General features: G+C 36.3%; 1 long non-coding RNA gene across 1 annotated transcript; it reads left to right on the forward strand.

Moving 5' to 3' along the window:
- The first annotated feature begins 271 nt into the window (after positions 1–271).
- On the forward strand, positions 272–9612 carry LOC113107856 (uncharacterized). The gene is made up of 6 exons (XR_003292715.1): positions 272–1398; positions 1689–1941; positions 2473–2644; positions 4735–4963; positions 5692–5829; positions 8325–9612. It is a non-coding gene; the product is annotated as an uncharacterized LOC113107856 (long non-coding RNA).
- The last annotated feature ends 521 nt before the right edge of the window (positions 9613–10133 follow it).

The following is a 10133-nucleotide window of genomic DNA, read 5'->3' on the forward strand; positions in this document are numbered from 1 at the left end:
TTGTTGATATTGACCAATTTATGTTTATCGTTATGTTGTTTTGGGACATATGACATTCTAATTTATTTTTTGAGCTGTTGCTTCTATCCAGTGTTTTTTTTTTTTTTTTTAATAATTTATTTGGGGTTCTATAACCAACTGAATATGTTCAAATCTCTGGTTTGTATGCCAATTTGGCGTTTTTTTTTTTTTTTTTGCTGGATTTTATGTGTTCTGTAAAAAGACTAAAATAATGATATTCCATCATTATTTTAGTCTTTTTAGAGCCAGATCTAAAACAAAAGACATTTGCTTATTTCATCATTCAAACACTATCTTATTGTATTTCTACGCCATAACCGGTTTTATACGCAATCTTAGTACGTATTACCATAGACAGTAGCGTATTACTCGTATGAGAATTGGAATTTACCCCATGTTTCTTTCCGGCTTGAAATGCTTCCGTCTGTACGAATGATTGGTTAAACTCTGCAGTCAAGTGATTGTTTATTGGTGGAGGAGACATCCCTCATGTTGAGCCAGCATTCTGTGTTTTCAGTTTACGAGTGCGTTACATCTAGATGGAAACCTTTTACACAAGTACATTTTTATTACTGCTTTTCAAAATACACGTAATACATTTAAATGTTCTGTTTGATATGACGTAAGCTGTTCACAATCACTTGCTAAAATAACCCGACGATAGTTGTAGGTTGCACCTAAATAACTAACTAACCAACCTATCTGTCGATCAGAGTTGAAAACGGGTGAGCATTCATTAATGATGAAAAAATTGCCTTTGTTTGTAGAAAGTTTGTAGATTGAATCCTAGATTAAACACAACTTGGAAGTATGGATCACTAATCATTGTAAGCTACTTCATTTGTATATTTATCTATTCAATGTTAATGTTGCTGTGTAGTAGTGAAGATCTGAGCTAATAACTTTTACTGTAGCCATTTCCCTGAATGATCTTTGCTATAGTGTGAGCAGTTTATTGACTCTGTCCAATAATGACAGTGTGTAATTTCATGAATTGACACGTATTTAACGGTTTGGGGGAACATTGTCATTCAGATAGATGGAGGTGGGTCTTTAGATGCTTGGTGACAGTATTGTACATATTCTGTGTATTCTGGCTTCAGCACATTTACATGTAAAATGGTATTATCACTATTAGGTTATACAAAACAGAATAACAGAAAACTCCCACTTCACAATTTTTTTGATGGTTTGTTCTACTTTAACCCTCTATGGTATGAAGTTGCCATGACAACTGAATGTCCCTACAAAACTCCTTTTCCCACTGTCATTCTGACACAGAAGACACCTGTTGAAGTGCTTCAGAAATTGCTCTATTAGCCTAATTTAATAAACTAAACATCTTTTCTCAAGGGGGATTTTTTTGTAACATCTTTGGTAAGTAAATTAGATATTTTCATTCACAAATCAAGTTTGTCTAACATAGTTTTACTTAAAATTAAGAAAATATCAAGGCTGCCATTTGGCAACTCTGTAGCACTATGGAAAAATAGGTGCATTGCCATATGGCATCACTGTACCACAGTGGAATTGCAGTAATGTATTTCCCCACTGGGATTTTTTATAGATAGTAGCATCAATAAAATTATTACATTTATTGATTTGAAGTGTTTATTGTAGTATAGTTGCATTTATGTATAAATAAGAAAATTGTGTCTTCTTTTCAGAAAATGAATACAGCAATATTTTTATGGAAAGGCCAATCAGACGAGTGCAGAGTTGGCCTGTCATGGAGAAGAAAGACTGCAGGGGGATCGTGCATGAAGTGCAGCAAATGTGACTTGCACCTTTGCATCACATTTGAAAGGAACTGCTTTTTGCAGTTTCACGGGATGTCATGAAATGTCATGAGTTGGATTGAGACAGGTGCACATGGATGGACTGGGAAAACACACACTTTACTTCAGGGAGCTGCCTATTGTAATACCTGTATTTTATGTTTCCTACATATTAGTGCATGTTCCAAACTACCATATTTTTACTTAACTTGTATAAAGTACTTTCAAAAATATTTGTTTTTGTTGTTGGAAAGTTTTTTTTTGTTTTTGTTTTTTTTTTTTTTTTTTTTGTCCGTTTGCAAGCATTATTATAATACTTTTAAGTAACATTTATAAGGTTTATATGATAGGAACCTACTTACTTTTGGTTTGCATGAGTTCCAAGTATGAAAATATTATCAATATCTAAAATAAATTACCATTTTAATAGAAAAGAAAATCATAATTTAATAGAAAAACTACTTTTTTTTGCCATTTTCCATTGTGGTACACTGTTGCCATATTTTGTTAAATTCAAGTTTTTCTAAATAAAGGGATACTTAACAAAAAACAGTTTCTTAATTTCAGAAGTGTCACCTCAAACAGCATTGGTTAGTACAATATGTTTATTGTAGTCTGGACATTAAGATCTATTTTTTGCATCCCCTTAACAAAGTTGTTTCTCATATGACAGGGTGTTTGAATCGCAGGCATATCTACAGGCAGCTGCGTCCCAGCCGTCAGCATGTCTGGCACTGCTACAGTCCTGCAGCAGTTTGTGAGTGGCCTTAAGAGTCGAAATTAAGATACACAGGCCAAAAGCTGCCAAAGACCTCCAGCATTATGTTACCACAGAACTAAGAGAGGTAAACTGTACTACTTAGATTTTTGATACAAGGATTTGCAATTATATTAAGCTTCATTGGGAGAGTCAAAAGCATTACTTTGACAGAGTAATTTCTATATATTGATTTTTGCCTAAATTTAATATCTTGTTACCACACTTGTGTTACTACAGACGATCAAGTTATTTGTCCTGCAGTTTGTTCTAATAAAGAAAAAAGGAAACATGTTTACAGAAAAACACTAGAATAATGGAAGCGAAACCTCATGACCACACACACACTTTTGTGGATGTACTGCAAGTACTGCAAACAGGAATACTGCCTGAAGTTCATCAAACTTAGAAAAGTAGTATTTAAGTAGGATGATTTAGTACTATATGAGCACTATTCTGCTAGCCTTGTCCAGCAATTCAGATTTTTACTGTTTCAGTTGGTATTGACTTTTGTACACTCTTAATTATAAAGTTTTTTTCATTTTTTGTTCCACAAAGAACCATCTCTTTCTCACCTTTTTATGATCTGAATAACCTTCTTTCGCCACAAAAAACCTTTTGTGAAAAAGAAAGCTTCTTTATATTTTAAAGGTTCTTTATGGAATCATTTAGACAAAAAGGTTCTTCTATGGCATTGTGAAGCACCTTTATTTCCAAGAGTGTAACCTTGTATTCGGTTATGACACCAGCATTTTAGATACCAATGAAATTTCATAATCACAACTTCAGTTTTAAAACAAAACATGACTAAAGCCTAACTATATAAAGTTCAAACCTTATTAAAAACCAAAAGTAATTAAAAAACAAATAAAACAGTTTACAAAAAATAGCACGATTGAATACAGTAAGAACAAACAAAGATACAAATCAAATAAACAATTATTTTTAGGTAGATCCAAAAGTAATATTCAGGAAAGAAATACTATAGAAATTCATAGATAATGTAATTATTATCAAATGTTAAATAAAACTGCATCGACTTCACTGAATACATTAAATGAATAAATGTAAATATATTAAATATAAAATATATCAATATAAAACGTTTAACACAGATCTAAAATATTGACACTTCGTTTGCTTAGTTGGGGTCATTTCATTTACAGTGATATCGTTGACTTGATTGCAAAAATCCTATTTGAACTGAGATGATGACATCACTGAATTCAATGATGAATTACCTTTAACTGTCATTTTGCATTATTGACACACTGTTTTCCAAATGAATGTTGTTCAGTCGCTTTGACGCAATGTATTTTGTTTAAAGCGCTATATAAATAAAGGGGACTTGACTTGACTTGACACTGATGGTTTCAGTGATCTGATCACAAAATGTTTTAGATCCTGTTTCCATCTGCATTTAGTGCTGACCACTTGTGATTCGATCATTAAAAACATTATAAATACAAGGAGATGCAGAATATGTATTTGCAAGTCCGCAATCAGTCCAGGTTTACACTGCTTGTAGTGGCAACTATGTCAAGTCAAGTCACCTTTATTTATATAGCTCTTTTAACAATACAGATTGTAACAACACAACTGAATAGCATTAAATAGTAAAATAGTCAATGATGTCATCATCCATCTCAGTTCAGTTTAAATAGTATCTGCAATCAAGTCAATGAAATCACTTTAAATGAAGTGTCCCCAATTAAGCAAGCCAGAGGCGACAGCCGCAATGAACCAAAACTCCATCAGTGACAGAATGGAGAAAAAACCTTGAGAGAAACCAGGCTCAGTTGGGGGGCCAGTTCTCCTCTGACCAGACGAAACCAGTAGTTCAATTCCAGGCTGCAGCAAAGTCAGATTGTGCAGAAGAATGTGATATCAGTCTTCAAATTATCTATATTTGTGTTTTGTTTTTTTTTTCCTAGTAAAGAACAACACGTGATCATTTGTAATTGATTAGTTGTAATTGATTCATTTAGCATGTAATTTACAGTGTTTAACTGAATTTTTGTAATCACTTGAAAGCATTACATTAAAGTACACATACTGTAAATATAAACTGTTGGGAAGAGTCATGTTGAGTGTGCATTGTTTTTAACTTCTGACTTAAACTTTCACTGTTGCATTGCTTTGTTTGAATTGTTTTTTAAGTTATGACTGTTTTTCCAGTGAGCTTGATTGGTGTGGAAGGAGGAAAGGCCACCCGTATCAGCCATTTTGCCAACTACATGCAGAACCTGATTTCCACCAGTGACTGGTCATGGAGATGGCTTCTATGACAATCGGTCACCTGTCTATGGCTGGAGACACCTTCACTGCAGAGTATGTGGAGTTTGAGGTGAAGAGAGCTCTAGAATGCCTGGGAGCAGACAGGAATAAGGGCAGACGGCATGCAGCGGTGCGTAGAAAAACTGCATATTATATTATCATGGTGAACTACAAGCAAACAGATTGAAATTCCAATTAAAATTTTTTTTTTTTCTTGGGCCATATTTCCTAAAATGAAACTTTTGTCACCATTTAGTTTGTTCTAAACCTTTGTCAATTTCTTTCTTCTCTTGAACAAAAAAGAAAATATTTTGAAGAATGTTAATAACCAAACAGTGGGTGGTATCCAGCGAAATTGCATATAATTTTTTCCAAACAGTGGAACAGAAGAAAGAATGACCAGCTGTCATTACCAAAGGCTTTTGTACAAAGGATTATATAAATTTCAGTAGTTCAATACTTTTTCCCTGTGTCATTCCATTTCATTACGCAAAACTTTATTTCTAAACGTAGAAATTGAGAATTGTTTTACATAGAATTGTTTTGTTTTCTTTGTTTGTATGGATTACTTGTATTGTACATCTGGTGAAAATGTCATGTCAACAGCACATTTAGAAATATATTTAACGGGAAAAATGGTGATGTGTTCAATACTTTTTTTACCCACTGTAAACCTTGTATTAGACTGTTACACTTGACTGTCTGTTACTGGTGGCTTTTAGCTTCCTTTACAGTTCTTCAGTGTGCTCTTTGCTCTTTTCTGTCTAATGTGAACTGAACCACCTTTCCATTGTGTTTTTGTTTTCGGTGCTGGTTTTATGAGAGCTCGTTGTTAGCACACTCACATTCTTCTTCCAGCAGGTGCAGCCATTTTTTGACAACATTTTCAATGCTGTGTGGGACTCCAAACAGCCGATCCGTGAGGGAGCAGTATCTGCACTCAGAGCCGGTCTGATCCTCACTACGAAAGAGATGCAGAAACCACAGTGGTACAAGGTCAGAATTGAATCACCTTTTGAGCAAGTACATAACCAGCCAGTGTTCAAAACTATCGCCTTACTTTAGCCCGATTCACATTGATAAGCTTATAATAATATTTTCTAATTTGAGTAGTATTGGGTAGGTTTCCACAGGAAATTAAAGCATTGGCACTGCGTCATTACGTCACATCTGTAAACATAAAGAAGTTGTCCCGGTTACTAGGCTATAGTATGTGAGGATCCTGCAGGTGGAATATCATTTATAGCCTTTTCTCACAGCAGCTAGAATAATACATTTGTATCATTTTGATGGCAGATTGTAATCCAGAAAGGATTATGTGTTTATGAAACACATGTGAATGAAATTAAATGATATGGTAGTTTTTAAATGTGCTCCTGATTACATATGGCTTGGGATTACACAAGATCTGTATTTTAAAGACAACCAGTTTGAAGGGAACGTAATTTGCTTTTTGGGTTAAAAGAATTGCTTAATATGAAGGTCGAATGGTATGACAATTAGAGATTAGACTGTACAGAAACTGAAATTAAATGCTGATACACACTATACACATAGCCACATAATGCTGATGTTGTTAATGTTGAGAATAAAGTTGAACATTAATAATAATTTGCACAGTTTGATGTCTAATCGATTATCACACTTCATCTCCATTTGGTAGCATGATATATTGTAATGCTTTTTTCCTGAGTTGGTCAGAACAAATGTGGTAGACTTGTTGCTTACGTGGTTGGATGACACTATGCAGGGAAAAAATCTTATTTGCGTCATATATTTCAAGATGTAAGATAGAATCTGTGTTTATGAAGTATAGTTAATCAGGGGCAAGGCCTGAAATATTTAAATGAGTGGCCCTACATAAAACTGGGTGGGCAAAGTGTAGCATTTGAAAACTGCATATCTTATGTCAACAGAAAATACAGCACAAATATTCAATACACAATACTACTAAAGCACTGAATAAATTAATTTTAATTTCAGCATTTACTAATACATTATTAAAACTAAGTTTTATATGTTAACAGTACCTGAGCTAATAAAGAAACGTTGAAATTTTATCAGTCAACAAATGTATTTCTCATTGTTAATGTTAGTTAATGCATTGACAAATATTAACTAAAGTTTACTGTATGCAGAGCATTACCTTCTTAGATGATGTGGCTTCACAGATTATCTCATAATCAACTGTCTCTGTTCGCATTTAAAGGAGAGTAAATATCGAGAACTTTAGAAATGAGCGCAGCTGCAAATATGCAGTTTGTTGTGGAGAAGAGTATCTAGCACAATGTTTATTTTTTCTTTACTTTACACAAAGAATGCATCTGTTTAGCGAGTCAAACACTGTAACTATGGTAATATGATGCTTTAAACACGTTTGGCTCAGAAGTTTTTAATTTATAAATCCATCACCCGCTGGTCTGGTTGCATTTTTTTCACTATTTTCAAACATGCGCGTCCTCACATAGTTAACATAATTGTGGGTGGGACTAACAGAAACTGACCAATCATTATTTTGACAAGTATATGGTAAGCACCTATAGAAAGATGGAAAATTAATAAACTGCCTGTAATTGACCATGAAAACTCACGTTAAGTATATTTTAAAGCATATACAGTATACACAACCATTGCCCACCCGGGCCAACCCTTAGCTTCGCCACTGCAGTAAATATCCACACCGGTGCAGTGACTGACTGCCACACATACTCATCAAAACATTAGATTAATCCATGCTACAGCCGTGCCAGCACATAACCCAGCAAGGAAGATAATTCCGCACACAGCTGCAATTGCAGGTTTTCAAACAGAGATGGCGACAAACAGGTAAAACGTACGGACTGCAGCTTTGAATATGTGTGCCTGTGTTTATTATGGGTATGGGCCCTCACACATTACATGCGTTTTGTTGTCATAAACTACAAAAAATTGAGGAAGCCGTGAGGGGTTTTGATGAGACTCTGGCTAAAAAGAAAGGCATGAATAAGGATGGCCATGTCCTACACCAATCGGAGTGCAATTTCAAGCCGCACACACCTCTGACTGCATAACCAGGGCAGTGCAGCATATGTGTCGAACATATGAATAAATCAGTCTGTATAATGAAAATTTACCTCAGTAGAACGTATGCATGGGTTTTGCATGGGTTTGAGCCTGTTTACAAACCTGTTGTCAAACAAGGAGAACAATTGTCATGTTTTTGACAAAACTCTTAAGTTATTAAGTTATTTCATAACTTAGGTCAAGTGTTTGAAACTTTTTGTGATCTGGCATGGATTCACATCACAGAATGAGGAAAAAAAAAACTTAAATATTAAATTATTTTATGTAGTTTTCTTTACAGTCATAAAAGCTGTTGACTATCATTGCATTTTATATATATATATATATATATATATATATATATAAATATATTATTATTATTATTATTATTATTTTTATTTATTTTTTTCAATGAAAAAGCTACTTTCTCATTTGTCTCTCTTTTCAAGGAAAGAGGGGCAACCATCTGCTTCCTGCGGTTCAGAATCCGCCGCTGCTGAGGCAAGGAAGAGAATGAGCTTGTGGAGATCACAAGTGGATCTGGCTGAGGAGTTTAGAGACTTTCCCTTTCGCGCTTGTTGGCGGTGGACGAGAGACAATGATGTTATATCTTTTAACACTTTCCGATACAGAGGCTAGTGCTCTGCTGGGTTCGGCCCAGGAAGAGCAGAAGATGTCCAGTGATGGCGAAGAAGCTGAGGCTGAGCCTTCACAATCCTCTTGCCCTGCAGTATGTAGAGCTATTGGAGGTTATGGATCGAGCCAGGGCAAAGTTGGCCATGGAAGCGCGCTGGCAAGGTGATGCCGTGAGGTCATCTCGACGAGTGTTATCTTTCCGACCATAGCCCTCCAGCTCAGGTGAGTCTTCCATTTCTGCCTGATCTCCATAAAGAGATTGAAAAGGAATAGAAGAGACCGTTTTCTTCCTGCATCCATTGATTTTCAACATACAAGTTATGCCAACATCGAAACGATGCACGAAAGTGGCTAAGAGTGGATGCCCCCTGTAGAAGAGACGCTAGCTATCTCTCGTCTAGCTATCTCTCTGTGGGGTAGACGTCCTCTCTTAAATTTCCCTCCTTGCCATCTAAGCCCCTTCAGGATACATCTTGCTTAAATGGCAAGGCATATGCAGCAGCATGCACATGATGGTGGTGCTTCAAGCGTATCAGACTGACCTGCTGAAAGACCTGGATAAAGGCGAGGGCCTTTCCCCTGATCAGGTAGCTGTGCTGGGCCGCACCACATCTCTCTCTCCATGCTACAAAGCAGGCTCCCCCTGCCATGGGCAGTTCTATGGCACCCATGGTGGTAATGGAGAGACATCTGTGGGTGAACCTGGCAGATATCAGGCAGAAAGAAAGGGGCTTTCTTCTCGATGCTCTGTTTTCACCTTCCAAACTGGTCAGTACCTGCGTTGTGAGAAGGAGACTTGGTCATCAGGCCCGGCATGGCACTGCAAGGAATTTCCTGGATGTCCGGCCAGGTCACCCTGAGGTGCTTACTGGTCGCTTGGCTATCCCTCCTTGCTGACGCTATCCTAAACCTACTGCCCCGACTTGCTGCCTTCCAGACTCACACTTTTACTGGTACACTGACTTGTGATTACATTCCAGCCTTACTTCCAAAGCTGATATTTAACTATTTCAGTTATTATATAGAGCATCACAGTCCCGCCCACAGCCCGAGAGAGCTCTGGTGCCGGAAGTAAATTTCCCATTCATTTCTCCCATTGACTTTTTCCTCCAGTGAATTTTCTCATGGCAGCCATGGAGATCATGATTGCACTGATAAGTCTACCGTACAAAAACGCAACACAGGTTTTTATTTTATTTAATTTTTTTATTAATGATCTTCAGTCTTCGCGGGGTTTAACCAGACGGTTACACGAGCTCCACCAATCAGATGCATCACTGTGGGATTGTGGGATTGTGGGTAATGAAGTACTTAGCCAGGACATCGCGAATAAAAGGCATTTATCTCTAAACAAGGTTAGTGCCCCATGATCCTTTTACGTTTATATGAGCATACTATCGCTTAGTACAGCCGTAGCTGGTTTCAAGTCTACCATGTATGGTTACGTTTTTATGGCTTATACCCCAAATGTCAATGCAGAAATTGCATTGAATTTTTTCTTCCGGCACCAGGTGTGGGCGGAACTGTGATGCTCTATATGTTACCAGTTCAGTGACATTCAGATATTTTTAATTATTGCTTAAGTTTTCAAATACATCATCTGCCAATATTAGCCTCTTTTT

The sequence above is a fragment of the Carassius auratus genome, chromosome 8 (assembly GCF_003368295.1).
Source record: "Carassius auratus strain Wakin chromosome 8, ASM336829v1, whole genome shotgun sequence".
In the NCBI taxonomy this organism is placed as follows: domain Eukaryota; kingdom Metazoa; phylum Chordata; class Actinopteri; order Cypriniformes; family Cyprinidae; genus Carassius; species Carassius auratus.